This window comes from Lissotriton vulgaris, chromosome 4_1, assembly GCF_964263255.1.
Source record: "Lissotriton vulgaris chromosome 4_1, aLisVul1.2, whole genome shotgun sequence".
In the NCBI taxonomy this organism is placed as follows: Eukaryota; Metazoa; Chordata; class Amphibia; order Caudata; family Salamandridae; genus Lissotriton; species Lissotriton vulgaris.
The window spans coordinates 1,633,862,272-1,633,876,152 of NC_141691.1; positions in this window are offsets into that span (position 1 = coordinate 1,633,862,272).

Sequence of the window (13,881 nt, forward strand, 5' to 3'; positions counted from 1 at the left end):
CTCACTGGAACTCATAGCTTTGTTCATGATTGTGTTATACTTATTTTAATAGATCCAATGTGAATATTTTAACATCTTAATACCCTCAGCCTTTTGTACCCTCTCTTTTTCTGAATTTTAGCAAACAACTGCGAAGAGCAAATATTACTGCCATGTCCTGAAGTTGCACTGTTAATGATGATACACTGCTAATTTCTCATTTCAAGATCTTGGTACCCAACTGTGGAGAGTCACTTTTATTATGTTATTATAAAGTTGCAATGATTACCTTGGTGTGTTCTTAATTCCTGCCTCATGAAACGTAAACCGCAAACTGCTCCTCAGTGAAATTGCAAAAGATCACTTCACGCTAAGATACAAAAATCTAAACTTCTGCTAAATGCTTTAGCAAGCACACACGCCGTTAGGCCCAAGCTTGATCCCTTCATGTTAAGGTACATGGCATCAGCATGACGCATCTTAAGCTCTGCATGCTCCAAGTTTTTATTTGTCTTTTATTCTACATAAATTGACTGAGACCTCACTATTGCACTGTTATTTGCCTTCAATTTATATCTCATTCTTTTTAAAATGTATGCAATGTGCTGCAGTTTTGTACTTGCATTTGGAATTTTAATGGACTTGATTGTCTAAATAAATTCATATTTGATTGATATATGCCACTCCACTCTATGCTATTTAACTTTAAGCACCTCCACTGTACGCCACTCTACACTATTCCATTCTATGCCACTCCACTCTATGCCACTCACATTCTATGTCACTCCATTCTGTGACAGTCCACTATATACCACTCCACTTCACTCTACGCCACTCCTCTTTACACTATTTCACGGTACGCAAATCCACTATACGCCACTCTACTATTTGCTATTCCATGGTACCTCACTCTATTGTACCCATGCCACTCCACTCTAAAGCACTCCACTGTACACTGTTCCACCATATGCCACTCCACTGTACACTACTACACTCTACTCCACTCCACTGTACATCACTCCAATGTATGCCACTCCACTGTACATTGCTCCACTCTATGCCAATCCACTTTACCCTATTCCATTGTATGCAGCTCTACTCAATGGACTCCAATCTATGGTATTCTACTTCATCCCACTTCACTTTTCTCCACTGCAGAGTACACCATTTCACTGAAATTCGCTCTACTCTAATCTACTCTATGCAATTCCCTGGATGCCATTTCAGTGTTTGCTACTCCACTATACCCTAGTCCACTCTATGCCAGTCCACTCTCTACCCCTCGCTGTATGCTATTACACTGCATGCCACTCTACTGTACTATAACACTCCACTGTATGCTATTGCACTCTACGCCATTCCACTCCACTCCACTCCAGTCTAGGCAGTTCCACTATATGTGACTGCACAGCTACCTCACTGTACATACTCTTTACTTTACTCTGTTACATTCTATGCCATTCCACTGTACACCATGTCACTCTATGCTGTTTCACTGTATGCCACTATACTCTATGCCACTATACTGTAAACAATTCACTGTATGCGACTCCACTCTATGCCACTTAACTCTACACCACTCCACTATTGAATTGAATTGAGATGAATTGAATAAAACACTTATAAAGCGCATGGCTACCAAAGGCTTCCCAGCGCTAAAGACAAAGCCTAAACCACATGTGTAGGGAAGGTCAGGAAAACAACAGAGTCTTAAGGGGGGAAGGCAGAATAGATGTTTTGAATTTGCTAATAGAAAAAAGTGAGCCGGTTCATTGCACCGACCTGGGGCATCTTCAGGGGGCAAAGAGGGCTCACGAGGTTGCAAGAGTGATTTGGTGATTTTAAAGATTTCACGCGGGGAGTTGGAGGCTTATAGAATTTTATTTGCCTAGTAGCTGGATTGGGCAGTTCTAATTTCTGCCTTATAGGCCTTGACGGCATCTCTATATTTAATTTTTTCAGATGTTGAAAAATCATTCCTCCAATCTCTCTCATGGCGCTTACATAGCGTTAAGATGCCCAAGGGCAAAAGTGCGCTTTACAAAACTACAAATCAAATCATAGCTGTTTCAGCCCCCTAAGTTTAGGGGAGTACCATGCTGCACCATGACTAGCTTTTTTACTAGTTGACCACTTTTTAGGAATTTGACTATCTAATGACGTCTCAAGCCAATGATTGTCTTTAATATTATCTGATTCAGGGTCATTACCTGGCACAGGTCTCATACTATCAAGAGTGGAAGACCATGTGTCAATAGAGAGTTTAGACTTTCCCTTGGACTTACCCTTTCCCTTGGCTGTCCACCCTCCTGTGGGGTCCAGCCAAAAGGGACCATGTAATGGTCTGAACAAGGTAGTGGAGTGGGTTTTTCCACTATGACGCTGTTAATATTAGAGAAAAGCGGATCCAGAATATGTCCTTTTTGATGCACTGGCTTCAAGGCCAGTGCATCCAAGTTATGGTTTAGAGCCTCGGAATCAGAGGACGAAGCCTGCTCAAAATGGATATTTAAGACATCTAAGACAGAAAAATTAGAGGTGGAGCCCACTGATTTGGCTATAATATCTGTGAGCTCTCTACTGAAATTGCCACTAGAGCCTGGTGGCCGATAAATAAGAGCGCCCAAGGAGATAAATGTTGGGGAAAAGCCAAGCACAAAGAGACAGCTCTCACAGTCAGGAATAAGACTGTCTGTGATTTGACATTTAAAATTATATTCTTGCTACACAATCTTGTCTCTGGATAAAGTATCCCGGGAAGGGTTTGAACTACCGCTGGGTCTGCAGTACTGGATGGCCAAGTTTCCGTAAGAAACAAGGCATTAGGATCATATTCCTCCAGTAGTAGCCTCAATTCTGTAGATTGTTTAGGTAAGAAGCAGCAGATCCGCAGGGACATTTTAAAAGTCCTATTGATGTGTGGGGGAGTTACAACTCTAGCCCTAAGTGAGGACTCAAGTTTAAAAGGGCAATGTGAACATTTATTGTAGCAGCTGTCCAGTACCATAGAAAGACTACATGTCTGTGAAATACTCTATAAGCTGAAGTAGTTGATTAGAAGAGTAGGAGAGCTAGACTCTCATAGGGAGTCCAAGGGTCATGGCCCCTGGGCCCGATCGGGCGCGGACGGACGCAGACGGGTTTGCCTTAGGCGCGCCTTTGGCGCACCAGCGGCACGGCCGCGTCATCCGCCCCTTAAAAGGAATGGTGAACGTCGTGCTGCCGCAGCTGGAAGGCTGACCATGCTAATGTTGCTAACCTAGAGGTCCCTCCGGAGCATTGAGCACAACTCCTTCCCCACGTTCCCAAGATCTTTGCAAATACGCAAACACAAGTGAAAGGTAACAGAGTAAAAACAGTTCCAAGCAGCACACTAAAATCAATGTCTTTTATAAAAGGGCATAATTCGAACAGCAGCAGCCTCTGTGTTCTAACCGAGCTGCTAATGCACGATTAGGCTATGTCCCACTCTGAAAGCTACTGCACTGTTTGCAGCCATACTATTCACCACCCCACTATATGCAATTCCACTCTACCCTTCTTCACTCTACTCCAATCCAGTCTATGGCACTCCACTGTACAACACTCTGCTCTGTGTGACTCCATGCCAGTACACCGACTCCATTCTACAACACTCTATGCTATTCTACACTATGCCACTTTTTTGATGATTCAGTTACTGCAGGTATGTAACACCCATTGGTTATGATGCATTACCAGATTTACAAGGTTTTGTGAACCTGGGAATGCGTCAGATTCTAATGCCTCCGCAGGGGAGGTGTTATAATGATGCAACAAGGAGATACCTTTATTTTGACATGTTTTGCTCCTTCAATGTGTGCTGCATTTTGCTGCACACATTGAAGGAGGAAAACACCATCAATTATTGTTTTTATGCAGGAATATTTCCCTTCCCGCACAAAAACAATTATCCCCGCATCACAGGCACCCTTGCACCATGGTGCAAGGGTGCCTGCATTGCCACTACACAGCCAATTGTGGGCCAGTGCAGAGGAAAGCACAGGGATGAGTCATGTTGCTGTAAATATGATGCAATCAAGCACTTTCCTAATGACGCAGCTTGGTGCAGCAAGATGGCTTGTAGCACAGTGCTGCGTCATTTTATACTGAATATGCCCCTAAATTGTACAACACTCTTCACAACTCCATGCCACTGTAAGATACTATACTCAATGACACTCCACTCCACCACATTTGACTCAACAACACCACAGCAGATGACACTAATGTACGACAATTAACTCTATTGTACGACATGCCACTCCACTGTACGTTAACAAAAACAGTGGTCCTAAGCTTAAATTAATTCAATGATCATATCAAACAGTATTACCTAATTTTTCTAAGTTGGAGCCTAAATAATTATTGCTCTTTTTAGAGAAAATCTAGATTTATTCATGCAATCACAGAGCCCAACAACTGTGTCATGTTCATAGAAAATATATTTTTATTTTACTGAACTGAACTTATAGCCTCTTAAAATTCAAAGGTTTTCAAATTGGAATTTTATCACACAATTTTATCAGGGTTTTTTCATTATTTACAACATTTTGAAGGTACGTATAAAAGGTGCTCAAGGAGAACGTGCATAGAGTAAGTGCTCGAAAAGTTGGCGCAAGTGATTCAAGAGAAGGAAAGAAGAGTAAGTGACAATTTTTACAAGTGAGTAGACTTGTTCAGTACTACTAGCAATTCAAAATAGCCTGTCCACTTTCAGAAATTCACAATCCAGTGTGTCAAATCATCAGTTTTTACACGTTTTTTTCACTGGATGTATAGTGATCCAGGGAGTATTGGTAAGGATGTCGACGTTTCGACCCGACTTAATGCCTTGGGGAAAGCTGAAACCTCTGCTGGCGGGTCTTCTTCAGGACTAGGGAGCACCCTACGTACCTGACATAAACCAGTACCCTAAGGGTAGTACAAGCGGTCGTCATCAATAACCGACCCAGGATATATGTATCCTACTTTCTGATTCGAATCCGTTAGAATTAATCCAATTTACATTGGCGGTGCGTTCTCTTCAAAGGTAAGATTAGTTGTACAATGCCGCCAGGGTGATTCTAATCTCCAGGATAATGGATTCCGAAATTTATGGACGCCTTCACATTATTTTTAGGCAGTCCAATCTCTCTAACAGCCTCGGTTCCGGTGCTGTATGGAAGTGCCGATGTGGTCACTCTTTCTGTTTGATTGCTCGCCGAAGTGAAACACGGCAAGTCGGGGTAGTCCGTAGTCCTACGTTGGTCAGGTACGTTGGTTGTACAGCATGCCATTCCACTCTAGTATACTCCACTCCACTCTACAAACCACTTCATGCCACTTCACTATAACACTTTACTCAAATCTCCACCTTCCCACTCCACTCTACTTCACTTCACTCAATTCCACTCTACAGCACTAGACTTCATGGCACCCGGATTGTCCTTCACTATACTCTACAACACTGCACTTAACAACACTCAATTAAATGACACAGAAACACTATAATATGACGCACATTTTTATTAAAAAAATGAAAGCATTTAAATTAGCTAGGCCACAATTTCAAAAACAACGTAATGTTTTAAACAAAAAAACACTGAAATTCACCAGTTATAGTTGTAAGCTAACAATAGCTTGCTCCACCCGCCATGCACAGTCTTATGATTAATGATGTTGTTTAAGATGTTACACCCATGCTATCAATGATGTAATAGATCATGTCATGAGTGAAGGTTAATTAGCAGTGCACGGCTAGGTCTGAAAAAAATTGGACTTTTTGAAATCTGAAGACCTCTCAAGCATCAGAGGAATTTCAGGCAATTGTATCCAATTTCGATGCAACTTCATCAGATATACCGTAAAATATTTTGAGAAATATTTACTAAAATATTGGGCATTGTTTGCACCACAAAAGTAACACAAATCAAAGCTAAATCTTTTTTTCCCTATATATTTCCCAGACCAAAACTTAAAAGTCAAGGAAAGCAACTCTTTTCTGTAACTTAGCAACAAGGGGACGTTCCTTGTGTGGTGCATGTTTTTTTACTCAAAATCCTATTTATTAAAAATGTAGGCAGTGTTTTGCATTAAAAAAGCACCCATTTCAAATAGGTGCTATCACAGAGAATGATTTTATTTCTCCTTTATTTTCTGACTTTGCATGTGTGCTGCACTGTGCTGGAAATGTTTTAGTACGCTGTACAATTCCTCCAGTCCAAACCTTATGTTCAGCTCATATAGACACCTTTGCAGTATGGTGCAAAGCTGTGTGCATGGCACACAGATGTCAGATTGGCCGCTGACTCTAGGGAGAGGGGAGGAGAGTGTCATAGCTGTGCAAATTAGGTGCTATCCTGCTCCCTCCTTCTCATGCAGAGCAGCATTATGGCTGATGGGCTGCACTGCGTGATCATTTGGAAAATAGACCATTTAGCGTTTACTAGACAGAGTAAAGTCAAACAGTGTGGCGGAAGACTTTATGTGAGCCACTATGCCTTTATTCCCTCCACAAAATTTAGAGATATGCACTGGCCCCATGGACATCAATATGCTTGGGCAGGAAGCAGTCACATCGATTCCTCTCTACAATGGTAAGGCTTAAAAAATGGCACCCTCAAACATTTGTCAGTCATCAAATGTTTTCAAAGTTTTTATATTTTTCAAAAACATACTTCCAAAGTTGAATTTCGTTTCTAGAAAAAAAAACTAATGCCTCGCATCATAGGAGTTTGTTACTATGGTGACCAGAAGAAATGTATAACACCTTCCACACTAAATAGGGTGGACAGTGCTATGTGCTTCCTCTGATGGCCCTCACTCCATTCGACCATCAGAGGTTTACACAACAGGTTAAATTTTACTCAACAATGGCATAAACCTGGTAGACTACCTGACTCAGACAGAAAGAAAGTGCTTGGACAAAGAGAGTTCTCCGGCTCCATTGTATAAGGTTACCTGCTCCATGAAATCTTGGCCAGGTGAAGGTGCAAAAAGTTTCCACCTTATGAGAGGGCTTCAGCTGCCATAAAATTTGAACTTCTTCCTATCAGAATTTTTCTTTCCAAAAGCAACATCTTCAGCTTGATCTTGTCAATCGGCTATCCGACTTTGACAGGACTTCATAGGATGCAGGCTTCAGCCATTCCCTACTGCAGGATTTTTTACATTTTAGTGTTGCTAAATAGTTGATACATTTTCCTATGTTAAACCTGACTGCTCTGTGCCATGGTTACCTGGGACAACGCCCAGGCTTAAATTGCTGAACCTGTGTGTTTGACTTTAGAGGATTTTATGACTTATTACTTGGATAGGACTCACATCCTCCACAATAATAACACATTTTCTTTCATTCGGCATTATGAATCAATCAGACACCTTTGCTCAATTTCTCAGTTATTACTTTGGTACTAGATATTTACATTTTTTAGAGTAGAGGGTATGTATTTGTCCTGTCTTGGACTTCCTCCCTGTAATTATCTACTCCTAGAGATCAAATCTATCAAATTCAATTTTTCTTTTAGAACAGCCTTCAAATCGTATATTTTCTCTTAAGCAATTCTTAGCGTGGATGTTATGTTTTTCTTGGATGGTCTTTTTCTGCTTGGGTTTTTATTGCCAACGATATCCTACTTGTATGGAAGTGTGCTCCACATATTTCATTCAATTCTATTTCACAGTCTCAGGAGGCTTTAGAGGTCTGAGAAACAAACATCTGTCTCTGTTTGAAGTTCTGAAGCTCAAATCATCAACCTCCATGAAATAATCTTTATCAGTGACTGCTGTATCATCTTGGAACTTGCTATCCACTAGCCTCAAAATATTATTTTCACTACTAACATTCAGGAAGTAATCCAAAATACATCTGTTTGAACAGTTTCAGACCCACTGATCTAAAATGGGTTATCCAACTCTCTTGATACACATTAGTTACTATACCATGGCTCTAGCATGTCTTGGTTGACAATGCAACCCCTATCCAATACTGCATGTTCTCATATTGCATCACTTAGGCTTCTGCCTCAGAATCTCTGTGATTTCTTATTCCCTTCTATTTTTTGATGTAACCCACATTCATGTCTTCTTGCGTTCCAATTACTTTATAAGAGGACTTATTTTTCGGTTTCTTGCACTATATTAATGTATAAATACATAAGAAATCTTGACACACTGAAAAGTCTTAAATTACTAAAGAATTTGGATATGGAAAGCAGTGATCATGAAACTGTCACATGAATCAAGACTTACTTACAAGTGGGTAAGGTGCTAGGCCGTGCGTACTGTATACATTATTGAAAGTAAGCCAACATAAAGCTAATATGTCCCAGAAATTCTCTTTATTACATTATCAAGGAGAGAAGACTTAGCATTTAACAAATATCAAATACTCTCGGGAGGAAGCAAGATGGCGGCTGAGTGAGACCTCTGCTAAACTCACCTCCACAGCACCGCTCTGATCCCTGCGTACTGCCCGAGAAATGCATTCTGGCCCTGGGATTTGGAATCTGAAGTACCGCTGGTGTTACTGGCGGGACCCGATCACGGTGCACAGCAACTTTGTGGCTCCACAGGATCATCGGCATCGATCGTCGGGCTGCGGGCGGTGCTGGGAAGTGCTAGCCTGGCTTCTTCTGACTATCATCCCCGGCTGGAGAGAAACTGACGTGAACGGCCCGTGGTTGCCTAGCAACCGGAGCTTGTTGCGGGAAGACGAGAACGCCAGGAATGCAGAAATGTCCTCGAGGTGCGAGATGGCAACTCAAGGTGGAGCACGGATCAAGGCACACTCCACAGTACCTGTTTCAGCCCCAATGCCGCAGACGGAGATCAAGGAGGCAAAAGACGCAAAGAACGGGAAAATTGGTTCTGACCCGCCTGAAGCCACCTCGAACACCGGTAAGACGAAATCATGGAACAAAAGTACTAAAATTACCGTAGGAAACTTACACAGTGCCGCCGCTACCCTCAAAGATAAAAAAACAGACAGCCTTTATGAGCCTTTTTTACAGCAAACCAATTAAGGATTTAATTAATGACTCTGTAGGTGTGGGGGACCTGGCACCAGACCAGAGGGGGGCTACTGAGAGCATGCCTAAACACAAAGAGATAAATATTGAGGATACAAAGGAGGAAACTAACGGACTTACAGATAAGGCGGACAAAAGCGAAAATGCGGAAATCATGGGGGTCAAACCTTGAGATTACTGTATTAAGCACTGACAGCAAGACTGGTGACACATCAAAAAAGGCGGCAAATGAGCTAAATAACTTGCAGGCTGTCAATCAGCAAACAAATGATATCTATGAGCACATCGTAGACAATTTTGATAATATAGAAACAGGTTACACGTCCCCAGACCCTACGGAGAACTTTTTTCGTTGACTGAAGAATCAGGGGACTCGGAAGACACGCACCCGCTTAGTGGAAGTAGCGCTGAGGGATGTGAAGATTCGTCAACAAGCAATGGTAGCCAGCAAGATAGCCAAAAGAAGCCAAGGAGATCAAAAAGAGCTTCAGGGGGACGAAGGTCAAAACAACAAGAGGATACTAAGGAAGAGCATGATCTCAGATGGGACTACACGGATATGCAGCCACTTACCCTGACAGGGGAGCAGGAGGTAATAGCCGAGAGTAAGAGATCCCAAGGATCCCAGAACCAACGTGAGGATCACAGTAAGACAACAGAGCCGACACTGGCAATGATATTACAATCTTTAAACTCGTTTTAAAGAGAAGTCAAGGCTGAGAATTGGATTGCCCAAGCAGCAGGAAAAAAAACTCCAAGGATCAGTACGCAAAATTGGGAAAACATGCACGGACATCGCAGAAAAAATGAGCCTGGTTGAAACCCGGACTGAAATATTGGAGAATACGGTTGAAACTTTAAAAATTCAGGTGACCTCACAGAGCAGCACCATGACGGATATAATGTGGAAGCTGGAAGAGGCAGAGAACCGTCAATGGCGGAATAATCTAAGGATCCTTGGCATTCCAGAGAACAGCGAGGGGACGGATAGTAGGGCATTCACGATCAATCTTTTCAAAAACGCTTTTCCTGAATTAACACAGTGGGATTGGGACAAAGAAATACAGCGGGTACACAGATTCCCTTTTTCACCCCCTAAACACCCTAGAGGAGGCCAATATTTTCCCAGAGTCATCCTAGTTTTTTTGGCAACTTTTTTTTAAGGCAGGCAGTGTATGATCTTGCAAGACCTAATAAAAAACAGAACTGGGGGAACTTTTCCTTTTTCGCCAAGCCTAATTTTGCACATGCAACAGTGGAAAGGCATTGGCGCCTGCGACAGCTGATCATGCCTTTCCAGGAAGCTGGGGCCATCGCCTTTTTACAAAACCCCGCTAAATAAAAAGTGCTTTTCATAGGGCAAAACAATGTTTTTTATCTCAGAAATACAGGCGGAACAGGATATGAAGGATTTTATCTCTGAGAAAGACGGTGCAGCAGGGGCAAATTAATAATATTGTCACACCCAATACTATTGTTATGCTACTGTTATGCTGGACTAAACAGATCTCAGATTTTTTTTTAAAAAACATCCATTAAGACACTTATTTAAACATGTATTCTTCCATCGACCTTTACATATACATACATAAAACATATTTATTTTCAGAAAGACACACATTCACTGGATGGAGTGATGTCACTGACCATGTCATGAGTGATGTAATATGTGATAAAGCAGTGCATTACACGTGCAAGTTATAGTGAGTCCAACTAACTATAACGTGGGAATTTCAATGGTTTTATGTCAGTAAAATTTCCAGGTAACTATAACTGGTGTGAAACCTATGTTTTTTTCAGTGACTTTAATAGGTTTTTTAAATGCTAATTCCTAACTATAACTGGTGTGAAATCTATGTTTTTTTGCAGTGAATTTCATGGGTTTTTTAAATGCTAATTTCTAACTATATATAGGGCCTCAAACCTATGTAACTGTGCATGAGAGCCAGTGAATGTGTGAGTGGCTGTATGGATCATTGTGAACTTGTATCAGGGATTGTATAAGAGAGTAAATATGTGTTAGTATATGTTTGAATAAGTAAGGTGTGTATAACTGTATAGTTGAGGAAATGGAGGTGAGTGATTCTTTGCATGACTGACTAGGTGTTTGAGTAACTCCATGGATGAGTAACAGTGTGGAGTGTCTGTATACACTGAGTGTATCTAAGGTTATATTAGAGTCTGAAGATGTTCATCGTATTAGCAAAAGAATGATGTCATCAGTGATGTGATCAATGATGTCAAATGAGATGTCATCAGTGATGTCATCAGTGATGTCATTTGAGATGTCATCAGTGATGTCATCAGTGATGTCATTTGAGATGTCATCAGTGATTTCATCAGTAATGTCACTGACCATGTCATGAATGATGTAATATGTGACATCATCAGCAGTGGATTGCGGGTGCTTGAAATATATAGTTAGTGCAATTAACTATATATGGGAATTTCATTGGTTTTGTATGAATAAAATATTCACCTAACTATATATGGTCTCAAACCTATGTTTTTTTCTGTGAATTTCAATGGTTTTTTTAATAGCAAATATCAATAGCTGTAAAATAGATATTTCATTAAAATGAATAATGTATTTTATATTTATTTAATACAATTTGTTTTATGTTTAATTTTTTTTTTTTTGCCCCGGTGCGCTCCCGTTACGCGCACCGGGCAGTGCACCGGTAAGCACAACTCTGTTTAGCGCCCTGGTGCGCGTAACAGTGAGCGCCCAGTCAGCGCAATTGCCGCGAACGAAAACAACATTGTGACGCGCCGCGTAAGCATGACGTATCGCGTAACCGCGTGATGCGTTCTTTTGGCGCGCCGCGTAAACGCACCCGGAAGCGCTCCGTGGCGCGACCCGGAGAGCGAAACGTAAGCGCGCCGGAGCACGTAACGTAAGCGCGTCGGGACATGTGACCTGAAAATAACACTTTTCATTGGTTCTCAACTTTTTTTTCTCCAAATGTTGAAAGCCCCCTCCTTTTTTCCTCATTCTTACTTTCTTCTTTGAGAGAGCAAGAGCTATTTGTGAGCAGAGAAATGGCTTCAGTAGTAGCTGCAGCCGGTGCATCCCCACCACCACCCCCACCACCCAGAAAGGAAGGTCCACCACCCCAGATCCTTCCAGGAGTTGAAGAAGAGGAGGAAGAAGATGATGAGGAGGAACAGCCTAGGAGATTCTTGCGGGAAGAACCTAGGGAAAGGCATGTGAAAGTGCATTTTATATGGGAGTACTTCTCCATCCCTGCTGGGCAAAAAAAAGTGAATGCCCCACAAGTCACCTGTTTGATTTGCAACAAAGTCCTCTCCAGGGGCAACCCAAAGAAAAAGTATTCCTTTGGGAATTATACAATGATCCGCCACATGGAGAGGTGGCATCCTAACAATTTGGCACAGGCTGAGGTACGGGACATGCTTCAGAAGAACAGAGATACTCAGGCCAGCACCTCCACAGGTGAAATTTTGGTTGCAGCACCAGAAGGGCGCGAAATGACGCCAAACATACAAATTAAATTTGGTGGATTAAAGATGGTCTGCATTTATTGTGGAAAGACCATCTGCTACGGGCAACTAAGTATTTCCCTCATTAATGATGCTGTAGACAACCCCCACTGCAGCAAGAAGAGAAAGCAGTAGCTTTTATTTTTTTTTTTGCTCCTGTTGAGCCACTGTTAATTCCCAGTTTTTTGTTTCTTCCCTAAAAAAATATAAAATAGTTCATAAAAACAAAAAAAAAAAAATGTTCAGAAAAATAAAAAAAAATATAAAACAACAAAAATACAAAAAAAAGCTCTTTTCAGAACTACCTTCCAATAATAAAAATTTGCTATCATATTTTAAACTCTTACATACCGGGCACTCCCCCCGCAAAAATTGAAAAAAAAATTATTCTTTTTTTGCCCCGCGGGGCCCTTTTATTGCCCCCACATCAAACCTAGGGGGTCAGGGAGGGTCTACTCTGCCCCCTTATGGTCAATTCCCCCTTTGTTTTGGCCACCTCTTGTGTCTTGATCCTACCGAGACACAAGATGGCGGCCGCTCCGGACTGTTTCGAATGTTTACAGACACCCGTGAGCCAATCAGCTTTCCGCGCGCAAGTCGCGTAGAGCGCTGGTTAGCGCCCCGGTGCACGTACCGGGGCACGCTTACAGATATATATATTTTTTTGAACCTAAATTACTCAAAATCCACTGGAGCACATATCTTGAGACATACCAAAGGCACATCGGGCTACCAGTCCCTACAATTTTGCCAAGTTTGGTGGAAATCCATTCAGCCGTACGAGCTAAAAGTGAGGTTGACCGCCCTATGGAAATTAACATGGGGAAAACACATTTTGGGACCCCCTTTTATCTCGGCCCCCGCTTGACAAATCCCCCCAAACTTTCAGGGAAGGACCGGGGCGCCGCAAGACCATTTTGAGGAAATTTTCAGGCAGATTCGTCAACCGGCGCCAAAGTTATTCCAAATAGAATTTTGAGATTTAACATTGAAAAAAATCCTATCTATAACTACCTACCTACTACGACCGCCAGTAGGTAATATATATATATATATATATATATATATATATATATATATATATATATATATATATATATATATATATATATATATATATATATATATATATATATATATATATATATATATATATATATATATTACCTACTGGCTATCGCCAGTAGGTATATATAGTTAGGATTAATTCCCTATGGGATTTCTGAAAATTCTATGTCTAATAACTTTGGCGTTTGTGGACGGAATCGGCTGAAATTTTCAGGAAAATGGCACATTTTGTTTCTGAGCAGCCCCTGAAAATTTGGTGGGGTTTCGTCAAGGGGGGCTGAGAAAAAAGGGGCGTCCCAAA